The sequence below is a fragment of the Acinonyx jubatus genome, chromosome B3, assembly GCF_027475565.1.
Source record: "Acinonyx jubatus isolate Ajub_Pintada_27869175 chromosome B3, VMU_Ajub_asm_v1.0, whole genome shotgun sequence".
Lineage (NCBI taxonomy): Eukaryota > Metazoa > Chordata > Mammalia > Carnivora > Felidae > Acinonyx > Acinonyx jubatus.
In genome coordinates this window covers 119,511,456-119,525,466 of record NC_069386.1, presented here as the reverse complement: position 1 = coordinate 119,525,466, position 14,011 = coordinate 119,511,456, and the positions used below count along the sequence as shown (strand labels likewise).

Below are 14,011 nucleotides of genomic sequence, written 5' to 3'. Positions count from 1 at the left end.
CATCTTGTACAGGGGACCTTGAACGAGGAGCCGCGGGGGTACTGCTTTGAGGCGGGGTTTGGAGGAGCGGCGGGTGGGCGGGCTTCTAGCAGACGGCAGGTGGCGTGATTCTCCTGTGGGAGCCGGTGGAGATTGGCCAGGGGGAACTGGCTCTCTCGGTGTGTACGCGGGGACACCCTTAGGGTTGGGGACCGGGACCCGCCGGGTGACGTGCACGTGAGGCGGAGGCGGTGGCGTCAGGCGTGGGAGGAGGGGTTGCCACCCTTGCAGACGTCTGGGCCCGGCGGAGGCGTGTCTGAGAGCCCCGCGCGCGAGCTGCTCACGTTTTTGCCACGCCTGCCGCGGCGGTTGGCTCGCGTTCCAGTCTACCTCCAGAGACAGGCCTCCACGAGGCAGGGACGCAATCAGTATTTCTGTTGGATGGTTTCATGTCATTTGACGTCTGAGTCCCTTTGTCTGGTGCTACTGTCCGAGCTCCTGGGTTGTATATGGGTACAGGCTCTCCTGCCAGCTTTTGGTGAAGTGCCACGATGAGCACACGTGTAACACCTAAAGAAAAGATAAAGGGGGGGGTGGGGGGGTGGGATCGGTTCTCTTGCGTCATCAGTGAGGGTTACTAATTAGATTAGAAAAAAAAAATCATTCTCGAAAGAAAGAAAAACATTCCTTCTCAGGTGAATTTAAAGAGACAGGTGGAGGCAAGTTCTAGAGCTGTCCGCTAGGGTAGCCACTAATGACTAGGGGACATTAAGCTAGCCACATTTCAAACCGTCAATGACCACATGTAACGAATGGCTACCTCATTGGACAGCGCAGATTATACTACATTGCCAGCATTACAGAAAGTTGTATTCAGCGCCGCGGATCTAGATCCCGGGACGGGGAAATCGCCCTGTGTTGGTAATCCAAGCCTTTTTGTAAGCGCTGCTAGGTCATGGTTAATCACGTTAGTCCTCTAGACACAGTTCATGCTAATGCATGTTTACATATGAATGTTTGTTAGCATAAGCCCCATCAACAAATAATAATCGCATGTAAAGCTTTTGTTTAGAGGATGGAGGGAGTGGAAACAATAGTTAACAATTATCAAGTAATTAAGAGCCAGCCAGCCTTACATGCATTCTCTTATGATGCTTCTGCAAATTTATAAGGTCGGTGCTGGTATTTGCAGTTGATAGATGAGGGCACTGAGGTTTATGCTCATGATGACACAAACTACTAAGTCCAAGATCTTAACCATTAGCTATATTACTTCTTTGGGGGCGGAATAAAACATCCTTTGTCTTCAGATAGCTTAGAATCTGATATGGGGAAGACATGCTGTAATTATATGAGAATGTGATAAATGCCAAAGGATTTGGAATAGAATCTAATTAATAAAATCAAGGGAGGAAAAAAAAACCCTCAGCTTTTTGTTTGTTGTCAGAGGAGGAAGAGAGCAGGAGGTAAAGCTTTAAGAAGGACAGATAACAGTTGGATTTACAATAATGGAAGTAGATGAGGGCATAAGGCATACCAGCCAAAAGAGAATAAATGAAATAAGCCAAAGCATGAGGATAATTTTAGTCCTCCAAAGGTGCAAGTAAACCAGACTTCTCTGATTTTACCTATCTTATGAGCAGACATCCATGCTGTATCAATGACTTGAACTTCAAAGACACGTTTGCTAATGGAACCAAATGAATTAGACCAATTTACTGACAGACTTAATTTTTATTGAGTATTGTTCTATATAGTCATACAAAATAAGCCGTTCATGAAAATGGGTAATATTTTTATATAGCCAGACCAATGCAAAAAAATTGCCTGACTTTGTTAATTCACCAGGGTTTATAGCATCTTTGTTGATAATTTTCTGGTGCCATGAGTTCTTTAATCTTTGCTGATAGGTGAGCCTAAATGTGAGTTTAGGTTCCTGGGACAGAGAGTGGGTTTCAAAGCACGGTTTCTTCTTGCAGAAAAGTCCTTTCCAATTGGAGTCCTCAGTGCCAGCTGTAGTTCAAGACTCATTTTGTCACCACTGCTGCCAGCAGGGGGAGTCCTGCTCCCTTAAATGGTATGCTCAAAGGCTTCACAAACTGGCTTCTTATCCTTTCTCCTGTCACAGAGTGCCAGTCTGGAGGCAGAGGCTGCACTTTGACCCAGACTGCTTCATTAAGATGTTACTCCCCCGTCCACGTGAGGGCTTGCCTTTTGAGTCCCACATCCTATAAGGATGCCATGAAGAGTCAACCTTGTGCTGAGTTTCATTTGAAGATATTTTCAAGTATTCAATATGGCATATAACTTAAAATATTTATAAATAGTTTTTAATACATATTTTAATATTTAAGGTTGAATTTAAAATTAAAGTTCGGGGGCACCTGGGTGGCCCAGTCGGTTCAGCGTCTGACTTCACCTCAGGTCATGATCTCGCGGTTCGTGAGTTCGAGCCCCGCGTCGGGCTCTGTGCTGACAGCTCAGAGCCTGGAGCCTGCTTCCGATTCTGTGTCTCCCTCTCTCTGTGCCCCTCCCCTACTCATGCTTGGTCTCTCAAAAATAAATAAACTTTAAAAAATTTTTTAGTAAATAAATAAAATTAAAGTTCGTTTAAACCTATTTTAAAGTAATTAAAATAGTGTAATAGCAGTGAAAGTATTCAATAGATCGAGTTTCAAATCCCAGCTCCTGTCAATATCATTTTATAAAAGAAGGGCATTTTAACATTTTCCCCCACATATATACAGGAAGGAAGATAGGCCATAATCTCATGATTTAAAGACTAAATAATTTCTACCTTATGAAGAATTCATTGCATGATTCTTACTTTTCAGAATTTGCTGAGGATCAGTGAAAACATCATCCCAAGGACTAGCATTTGAGAACCATCTATTTTATTTTTCCAAACCTAAAGTAGTTACCCTCTAGTCTGAATCTAGCATTATTAGCGCTGACCACTTCAGTGTTATAAGAGGATTTGCTGGGATGGTAGGCGTGTGTATGTTACGGAGTCCCAGAGCCGTGAGTCAGTAAGAGAAGAGGTCGGGGGCTCCAGCCTGTGCATGGGCAGAGGGATCCAGAGTTCCCAGGCTGGCAGGGGCAGAAGTGGGTGAGAGCGGGATGCAGACTCCTTTTTTTCTCGGCAGTCAGGTGACTAGGCCCCCATCAGCCAGGCTGGTTTTGGGCTCATGTTCTTAGGGGCTATCTGGAAGAGTGGGAACCACAATGGATAACATTTTGGTTACAATCAGGATGTTAATACACAGACACAGGTTTGATTTCAGGGGCAATGGAAGCCCCTCCCAAATAGCTGTCCATCTTCTGGTTGGTACCTGAAATTCCTTTAAGTAAAATTGCTCAACATGCAAATACTCTAGAAACCAAGACAGAGTTTTTCACAACCGCTAACACAGAGTGCTTACTATTTGCCAGACACTGTCTTAAGTGTTTTGCCTAGATTTACTAATTTAATCCTCAGAGTCCCATGGACCGTTACGGTATTATTATTCTCGTTTTACAGAGGAGGAAACTATGGTAAAGAGACCATGTCACTTGCCTAGGTCCCTAGTAGTAAGTAGCGGAGCAGGGTTTGAATTCCTGTGTCCTTGCTTTTAGCCATCCTTCTAGAGCGGCTCCATGTCCATGTGGAAGCGGTACCGCCACACCCTTTCCTGCTGTGGGGAGGCCAGTGGGGAGCCAGAAGGCACTTGTGTGGGAAAGGATGCCAGGAATGGAGACTGGCCACCACAGAGGCGAGCTTTGCAGAAAACACCTCCATCTGGTCCTCTACTCTGCACGGGGTACAGGTATTTGGTGTGGGGTGGGGGTGGGAGGTCATGCAGATTTCAAACCACATGTTTCCAAACCCCTCAGCAGCTGCCTTTTACCTATTAGATCTCCTATCTAGGATCCTTTTAGTGGAAATATTTTAAAAGTGTCCTCTTCCCCCCCCCCACTGAATGTGAAGTTTTTGACTTACACTCACAACTTCTCTTTTGCTAGATGGCCCAGAAAGCCGTTCAATTTCCCCCTTTGTGTGGAACCATTTGATTTTTAACTTGTAGGTTCTCCTTGGCCACATCTCCTATCTTGCCTTATCGACTCTCCTCCCTTCTGTAAATAGCCCTCGGATCCCAGCTGTGTTCCCCGGCACGGGCTTGCCAAAAGGCAGGGCACACAGGCCACCACAGCAGAAAGCCAGTTGGAGCTGGGGCTTTTAGTGGAACCTGACACTTCAGTAATAGGAAGCTGGCTACAAAGCCCAAGATCAGGAGCAGCTCGACACAGACAGTAGTAGTTATTCCCCAGAGTAAACACTTGCTGTCTCTTAGGACTTGGTCAAGACTGGTTTGCACTGTAATTTCTTGGGTACCTGTCTCTTCCCCACTGGAGTCTAAGCTCCTTCAGGGAAGAGATTACATCTAATGTTTTTCTCCCAAAAAGCAAAAAACACTACATATTAAGTATTCAGACGAGTTGTCTTCAGTGGGACCCCAGATGCCTGAAAATTTAACAGTGCACTCACATGTCACTGACCAGAATCTAGAAAAGGAAGACTCTACCAGCCAGGGAAGTGAGTCACTTAGGTGGCCACCGGTGCAAGAACAGACTGGAGATCTCTTGTCGGTTCCCTGACATGCTCTGCTGTGCCCCACCTGCAGGCCTCTTGCACACAACTGTATGTGTCACTGGGGCTTGTTGAAAGGTGGAGTGAAGGTTGTTGCTGGTATGTTCTGCTCCACACGTAGTAATTCTGGCAAAGAAATTCCAGAGCCTTCAATGTTCCTACTGTACTCCCCAACCCCCTCCCCATTCATTGGAGGTCTTTTCTGTTCTGGGCATTTGCTCAAGAATACCCTTGAATCCTGCCTGAGGTTTGACTGAGCTCTATTGGAATGGCTGGTTTTAGTTGGAGTTCCACGGAGAACCTCATAAGACTCAGTAGTCAGTGGAGATGACCCATGTAGTGTCTTTACTTTGCAGACCGAGACAAGCCCAGAACCTCACACACCACCACTCCTTCAGGCACTGGATGTGCACGGCTGATGTTTTACTCCACGGGGTTGGCCGGCTGGGCTTAAGTCAATATCACAACAGGTTGGATAAATGGGCACCAGATGTTGGGTTGAAGGCTTACCCAGCTGTTCATCAAAACTACCTGGTTGATTTTATCTCAGTTCAGAATCTCTTCTCCAACTGATTGCCTGATCCCAGAGTCAAAGATCTTAAAATTCAATCTTAAACAGGAGACTGAAAAGCAAACAATTTCTCAAGAAGTTTCAAATATATTTGTGGGAGTTGGGAGTGGACAAATATTCTTGTTTTTTTTTTTTTTTAATCTAGGAGGTGGTCCTTTTGAAACTTCACATGAAAAAGATGAGTACTCTTGGCCTTCCAAATTTGAAGTGGCATTTAAACTTGATTTCCATTTTTCTTAATGCCAGAGAAGCTTTGAGGCATTTCTTATTCATTCTCCAGGGCTTCACTGGGTTTTCAGCCTATTTCAAAGATAATGATGTCACTACCTACAGTGGAGTGAAGTCTTTACAAGGCAACTCATTTGCCTAAAATGTCTGGGAAGTCACATCCAGACAAAGAAATTACCAAGAGCATTTTCTTCAGGTATAAAAAAGTGTAGTTTATTCACCCAGAACTTTGGTTTCTTTGAGATGTTGAGTGTCCCATTTTAAGACTTAAAAGACTGCTTTTATCTGGTAAAATCTCATCCCAGCTGGAGTTACAGGACATGCTGATCTGGAGCCTTGACTGAATTGACAGCCATCCACACGCAGAACCGCAGTGCTTTTGGTCTCCTGCTTTGTGGACAGGGATAAGAGGGTAACCCACAGGGTAAACCCAAGAAAATTCACCAGAATGTCTTGTGCTAATAGTTTAACGAAATTCTCCCTCCAGCACTTTCTGACAGGGCATGGGGATTTTCTCGTGTCATCAGACTTCAGGAGTGATTATGTCATCCAGGTGCAGGTGTTCTTGGCTGTCCTTTACCTGTTGTCTCCTCATGTCACATATAGCCAAGAAAGCAGATGACAGGTTCATCTCTGTTACACACGGAATTGCCAAGTGGTTGCCTAGCAACTCAGCACAATCAACATGGTCTCTGTTATGGAATGTAGAGTGGTTGGCTTTCAAGAATGACTGTATTTGCATATTTCTTTGGGGCCTCCAGAAAAATAGGTATGTTTTCCTGGATTTAAGGTTATTAAAATGGCCTTTTGTATTGCTTCACCCTAGTACTCATTTTATAAAGTGACAGTCATCTAATCAAACTGTTAACATAGCAATTGCTTCGATTAAATTCAATTCAGTAAGCATCTTCTATATACGGGATACTATACCAGATACCATAAAGAGTTATAAGGAAGAACAAGTGTGGTCCCTGTCTCAGGGAACGTCTGTGTTTAGTAGATGTGTATAAATCTGTTGTTTACACGTGTGAAACAGACAGCTATGATGTGTATGAAAAATAAAGGTATTTTTATTTGGAAGGGTTCCTTTGTGTTTGATCAAAGGATTTTTCACTTTTATTTAGATTCCTTCCTTTATAGCTTATAGCGACGATCCGTTCAAAAAGCTGCAATCAGTTCAAAATCACTTTTAAGACCTCACTCTTATTGGCATCTCAGTAATTAGCAGCTCTTACCCAGCTCGTGTTGGATGTGACACCGCCAGTGTTGTCGGCTGGCGCGGCGCTGCCCTGCGTCTGTACTGCGGTCTTTCTGCATAATTGCTGCTGAGATGCTCACAGCCTTCCCACCTCTATTCTGCACATTCCAGTTTAAAAGAAGCCCCTTGCCTTTCTTTGTCTACTTTGCAGCAGTGCCATCAGCCTCTGTCCACTTAAGGAGGGACTTTAGAATGTTCCATATCTTGCATCAGGGAGTCTTTTGATCACTCGAGCGAAGTTCTTTCCCACCGGAAAGATGGTTGCTAGACAGAGCCTGGGGTTTGACCAGCCCCTTTCCCTTGAGTTGGTTTGCTTGGTGGATTGGTCTCGCATCTTCCTCAAGAAGGCACCAGGGCCTGGCGTGAAGGAACTGTTCCTGACGGCTTTGGTGCACACCCTGTGCACCCTCATTAGCTGCCCCTCCTGAGTGGACTCCATCTGGAATCCACAAAGAAAAGAGGAAGCCTTTGAGGGCAGCTGGGCTGTGGCAGCAGCGTTCTCCTCCACTACCTTCTGTTAGCACACTGTGGTTTCTGTGCTCGCCTTCCCCAGATCCAGTGCGGGACTGGTGTCTCGCTCATTGTCTTCACCATCTAGTTCCCTCGGATCTTTTGCCATTCTCAAGAAATCACCCAGACCTCTTGTGTTCACACAGGGCATCTGACCTTTGCTTCCAGATCCGACGGCAGGCAGAAGAAAGGGGGCAGAAGGGAGAGGAGGACCAGACAAAAGGAGACACTGTATTGATGTTTGCCTTCTTGTTCTTGATTTTATCCTCACACGTCTTCTTGTCTTCTCGGTAGCTCCTGCTGGCCCGCTCTGCAGATGAAACTCCAGAAGTGCTAATACCCACCATTCTACTGAGCATGAGCATATTGTCCCAAGGCAGCTCTTCACTTATGATCAAACCAACCAACATTTACCATGTGCTGTGTGTCTCCTAAGGGTCAGGGACATGGTAAAGAATAACACAGTTTCTACCCCTGAGCAGGTCACCAGTCGGTTCTGTTAGGTGCTATAATGAGGACTGGGAACAGAGACAGAAGAGCAGTGAGTTCAGGTAGAGGGTGGGAGTTTAGGAAGAGATGTGTCTAACCCTTCAACTAGACCCGGGAGGCTGGCGGACCAGGGAGGTCTCTCTACTTACCTTTAGGAATGGGCCAAGAGCAGAGCGTCTGTGTCCCTTTGATGTTAGGAAATCCTTTATTGCTCTGATCTAAATCCTTTCCCCTGCAGTTTATACCCTGTATTGCCTCTCATTCCAATGTCAGTTGAAATAGCAAAAATCATTGCCTAGTAACCTAGTCAGTCAGAAGCCTTTAGTAAATCATCTCTGGTACTCTACCTTAATACAGGACAAAACCTATTTTCCTCCTACCCCAAACCCTGCAGCTTGACTTCTCCAGCTGCTACCCTGGGGAAGAGTTTCTGAGAGGTGCCCCCCATTAGGGTGCTTCCTGGAAAGGTGGGGGGAGACAGGGCAATCAGCTATGGAGATGCATGCCCCAAATAATTGCACTTAGAAGAGTCTGCACTGTAAGCATGTTTCAGGGCATCTTCACTAAAGACAAAATTTTTGAGGTTGAATGACAGTAGAAGAATAAAGTCCAGTGTTTACAACATCCCACTACCAGCCTTCACCAGCCTGTGGGTTGTCATATTGACATCCAGACGTAAATTTCCTTAGTTCTGAGCCCTCTTGAAGGCCTATAGAACTTTCTCCTGGTCCCTTCCTCCTACTAACTCACCTTCAGTGATTTGATGCCCCTGAGGGATCTGGTTCATGGCAGATCCAAGATGCTCTCCCATTGCAACCTCCCCATTGGTGGTCTATTCTTCACAACCCCTTACAAAAGGGTACCTCATCAGCATGTGTGTCCCCTGTGAGAACAGTGTTTTTATAATGGTCACTTGTGCTGGGCACAGCCTTCTCTCCCAAGTCACCTGCTGGGCACAGCCTTCTCTCCCAAGTCACCAACTTGCCAAAGTGGAGGGCAGGATGGAACACTGGGGAACAAATGAACTTCTTGATGATTGGCTGTACTTTGTTACCTGTGTCCCAAAGCAAAACTGTTTGTATGTTCAGTTGCTCAAAGTCTTAACTTGATTACTCCTCTTTCATCCAACCTCATCTCTCACTGGGGCTAGAAAGGAATCTCTCAGGCCAACATGGCCAACATGGGGGTTGACAGTTCATCAGTTCCTTCCTTGCTCTTTCTCCACAGGGAGCTCCTCACCCAAACTAACCAGCTCACACAAAACAAAACAAAACAAGCGTCTGGGGCACCTGGGTGACTCAGTTGAGTGCCTGACTTCAGCTCAGGTCATGATCTCGCGGTTTGTGAGTTCAAGCCCCACATCAGAATCGCTGCTGTTAGCATGAGCCTGCTTTGGATCCTCTGCCCCCCTCTCTCTGCCCCTCTCCTGTTTGCACTCTGTCGCAAAAATTAAAAAAAAAAAAAAAAAACCTTCAAAAAAGAAAACTCAAAACTTTTCTATTTTAATAAAAAATAACAAAAGTGTGCCAATCGATGCAAACATACTAATACTTGAGGGGACTGTTGGTTGTATTCTGTAAACTCCATCCCATAATTAATAAAACTCAGGAGTATTGGTTTCTTGTATAATTTGAAAATGAGGTAAAGACTTTTCACCCCCTTCTTAAAGGCACCTCTTATTTCCATAAGGGGTATAATGCATGATAAACTCCCATCTCATGGGCAATCTGTGAGAATGCCATTTTAAGAGAAATTAGCAATGGTTACAGTTCAAACTTTAGCATTGTATTGTTAGTTAGGGTTCTTTATAAGAATTTTCTCTGTAGACTCCAAGAAGCATCCATACCATCATCTTTCTCCTCCACCTCTCAAAAGTGAACACAGAACAAACTATGGTTGACCCTTGAACAACACAGGTTTGGAATGCATGAGTCCTTTTATTTATTTGTTTATTTCATTTATTGATTTAAGATTATATTTTTTAAAGTAACCTCTACACACAATGTAGGCTTGAAATTACAACCCCGAGATCAAGAATCCCATGCCAACTGCGCCAGCCAGGCACCCCTGCATGAATCCATTTACACGCAGATTTTTTGGATAAATACAGTAGAGTACTATTAATGTATTTTCTCTTCCTTAAGATTTTCTTAATAACATTTTCTCTTCTCTAGCTTACTTTATTGTATGAATCCTGTATATAATACATACAACATATAAAATGTGTTAATCAACAATTTGTTATTGGTAAAGCTTCCAGTCAATGGCATTGCTATTACTAGTTAAATTTGGGGGTAGTCAAAAGTTATACTTGATCTCTGTGCAGGGGTCGGCACTCCAGCCCCCTCATAGTTCAAGGGCCAAATGTATTTAGATCTAGATAATGAAAAAAACAAAAATAGCAATGGGATTGCCCTAAAAGTAGACCTTACTGTGCAGCGGACAGAGCCCAAGGTATGGCATTAAAGATCTCACTTGAATCCAGGCCCTGTCACTTACAAGCTAGGGTCCCCTGAGAAAGTCCCTTTACCTCTCTGAGCTTCTATTTCTCATTTATAGAATGAAGCAATGATGATGTCTGCCCTCCTTTCCAGGGTCGTGAAAATGGAATGGGATAAAATAAATGTAAATAAAAGTGCTTTGCAAACTATAATGTGTCTGTTATTCCCTAAAGGGAGAGCTGGAAGAAATCACAGAGGCTCAGTCACGTCAATGTGGTTTTCGTAGGCTGGCGTAGTCTTTCTTGGGAGTGGTTCTGTGCCCGGACATCATGCCACCTTGTGTCTCCAGCATAAATACGAGCCCTGGAACTGACAGAACACATCCTGACGTGCCACCTTGTCCTTAGTTACAGTGGCAAATTCATTCTGATGAAGCCAGTTCTAGAACCAGAGAAAATGGGAATGACAGTGACTCGGTGGATGTGCTCACTGACATCTAGCATCAACCAAATCCCCTTTTCCATTGGAGGCTAACTCTTCTGAACCTCTGCTCATCTCAGAATCATTGCTGTTTTTCCCAACAATATCATTCTTCATACCAAGAGCACTCGTGATGCAGCATATCTTAAAAGAGTGTTTCATTATTATGTCTGGGATTTTTTCCAAGCCATGGACACTCTTTCTTCAAGTTTGTTGCTGGCACTTTCTTGATCTTACCAGAAGGACCCCTCATATGCTGGGAGTGACAAACAACAGCACTGCTGAAACCAGGAAAAGCAGGGCTCCTACTCCTGCCCGCAACCCACTCACCATTGGCACAAAAATATGACAACAAAAGGCATGTTATCTTTCCTATCCTTGGAAAGTCCAGTGGGTGTCACTAAATGGTCATGACTTTGGCATTAAGAAGGTTTGGTGGTGCGATTGGCTGCACCAAAGATCCAACCCCAGCAGCAAAGGCTACCCTCAGGTTAGGCAGCCCTTGCCCATCTCCCAAACTTTGGGCTGGATCCATCTAAGAGGGAGAGCTTTGAAGCGCTGTGTATTGGATGATGATTGGAGTTACAGTAGCAGATGGAATAGCTTTTTTTTTTAAGATTGGCCTTAAATTAATTGTGATATAAAGGGTCTGTTGACAGGCTGCCATTTCTCACTTAGAAACTTGTCTCTTTTGCTGTTTCTTTTCTTTTTTAAAATTTATTTATTTATTTTTGAGAGAGAGAGAGAGAGAGAGAGAGAGAGAGCGAGCATGGGAGGTGCAGAGGGAGGATCTCAAGCAGGCTCTGCTCTGAGCACCTGAGGCGGGGCTCAATCTCACTAACTGTGAGATTGTGACCTGTGCGAAAATCCAGAGTTGGATGCTTAACTGACTGAGCCACCTCCACTTTTGCTGTTTCTGTGTAATATTTATCCTGCACATCTTATGGACTGTTGCTCACTCACCCATGGCTACCTTGCTGTCCCCCTAGCTCATGGTCTCTCAGCAGTCCCCAAGGTGAAGTTCTTGGCCTGGTGGGGGGCATCATCCCCCCCACCCATGTTCTGCTAGCTAGTCATACTGTACCTCTCCTCTGTTGCACCCCATCCCTCCCAGGCTCTTCTCATCCTCTTCCTCCTTGATGCCCAGGCCACTCATTGGCCCTGTCCCACTGGATGATGTGGACCTAAGGGCCACCACCTGGAGCACCCAGAGCACTATATGGGGTAGGGAGTAGGGGGTAGGGGGTAGAGGTGTGGTTGGGGAGGACTGCCCAACTGCAGGTGCGTGTGTGCAGGCACGCTGGCACAGCAGTCTCCAGGACTGAGGCACAAGGGTTGGTGGCTGCAGGCACTTGACCCTCAGGCTGTTGCCTTAGAAAACATGATTCCTCTGCGTTGGGTCCTACCCAAAGTCTGGAAAACAAGTCAGCAACTCACTTTATATCTTCTTCATATGGTGAAAGAAACTGTAGAAACTGGCTCTTGTGGTCTAAGTATTTTCTAAGTTCAAAACCAAATGTTCTGTTACCACTGTTACTTGTTCAAGCCAATGAGGGTGTCTGGGACCGGTAACTCATAGGATTTCTATCTAATGAACACAAAACGTCACTTCTACACAATATGCAATTTCTAGAAGGGAGAGGAAGCCTCAATAAACATTAAAAAATCAATAGTATGTGACAGAGGCAGGTAAAGGCTGAAATAGAGCGTGGATACAAGTGTTCTTAAAAGGTAATATTAGGTACCCAGTGTTTAATCAACGTAATGATACATTGCTATTGTTTTCTCATAGTGGTGGATAGGAAATTATGAAGAGATGGTTTCTGGATCTCAGCACGAAGAGATGGTGCCTGGCCATAAGGAACCTTCATGTGCACTGACTGGACAATAAATACACAAGCAGGTATTCTCTACCCATTATTCTAAATCATTGATAAATCACTACACTGCATATGGACTTATGCATTTTGTAATGCACTGATTTTAGTTCATTTTTTGTATAGACAGGAGCCCCATGAAAATATTTTCCTGGGGCCTGACTTAAGGTGGTCCCGGAGGAGCACTGCTATATGGCCAGTGACACAATGAATTTCAGAAGTATTAGAATATGAAAAAAACTTGATCACAAAATAGATGAAATGCAATAATTCAGTGGCTTAGAAAAGACAGCAACTTTTTTCTCACTTGGGGTAGTCTTCATTCCGGGCTGGAAGGGGGCTCTGCTCCACATGGTGGTTCAGGGATCCAGGTACCTTTCATTTCCCTCTCTCAGCCCCTAGGGCATTCTTCTCACTTGCATGGTCAAAGCTGGGTCTCAGGCAAGTTCATGTTCTGGGTTAAGGGAAGGGGAAAGAGTGTCAGTGAGGCAAGCCCACTATCTTCAAGCATAGGTCTGATGGTCCCTTCTATTCAGACAGTGCAAACTTAATCACGTGGTCACACCTAGCTGCAAGGGAAGCCAGGAAATGCTGTCCCCAGCTGGGCAGCTATGGGCCCAACTACAAATGTGTTACTATGGAAGAAAGGGAGGAAGAATCTTGGTGAAACTCTAATAGTCTCCATTTTAAGAACCCATTTAAAAAATTTTTGTTTAAATTTATTTTTGAGAGAGAAAGAGAGAGAATGTGAGCAGGGGAGGGGCAGAGAGGGAGGGAGACACAGAATCTGAAGCACGCACAGAGCCCGACGCAGGTCTTGAACCCACAAGCTGTGAGATCATAACCTGAGCCGAAGTCGGAGGCTTAACCGACTGAGCCACCCAGGTGCCCTAAGAACCCATTTGAATGAACCATGTCAGTTGCTACTTTGTCCTAGAGACATGTAAGAAAGCTTTTGTTTGTCACCTGGAAGTTGATTCAGACAACTGTAGCACAAGCTTTGTACTGCCATTCAGCAACATCGTCTTTACACTGTTATCTCTCAATTTGATGTATTTACCAACAATGAGCTTCTTTTTAGTATAAAGACTGCTACCTATCTGTTGCCCTTTGCCATCCCAAATCCTTTCACCTGTCCTCTGGTAGTTGTACCCTGATTCTCCTGTTGGGAACCCCCACGTTTCCATCTTGGATGTCCTGCACACAGAGCTGACTCCACCCCTAGATCCAGAGGGGGTCATGTGATTACAGCCTGACCAATTAGGTCATCACATTCCCCAGCTATTGTGTACTGCTTGGCGATGGACCCACGACCAAATCAGAGCAATGAAGTACAATGGGACTTTTGCTGGGAATACAGAAAGAAAACTACTTGGCATTTTTTCCTCCACAAATCTCAAACTGGGAACATACAGGATTGAAGCACTGGTGGCCATCTTGCCCACATGAGAAGAGAATATTCAGAAGAGCAAAGCCAGGAGGTAAAGATAAAACCAAGTCCCAGTAAGATTGTTTGAGTCCCTGGTTCAGATTACGCTTAAGCCAGTACTA

General features: G+C 44.8%; 1 long non-coding RNA gene across 10 annotated transcripts in view; it reads left to right on the top strand.

Moving 5' to 3' along the window:
• The first annotated feature begins 8 nt into the window (after window positions 1-8).
• Window positions 9-14,011, top strand: part of LOC106974399 (uncharacterized) — a 29,067-nt gene continuing 15,064 nt past the window's right edge. For 5 of the 10 annotated variants that reach the window (XR_003422649.2, XR_008299561.1, XR_003422648.2 and 2 more), the window contains exons 1-3: window positions 9-158; window positions 3,595-3,785; window positions 12,376-12,486. This is a non-coding gene — a long non-coding RNA (uncharacterized LOC106974399). Of the gene's footprint in view, window positions 159-1,958; window positions 2,057-3,594; window positions 3,786-10,956; window positions 11,074-12,375; window positions 12,487-13,741; window positions 13,942-14,011 lie in introns of those variants that run through there. The other 5 variants (XR_008299560.1, XR_003422650.2, XR_008299559.1 and 2 more) reach the window with 5 other exon arrangements.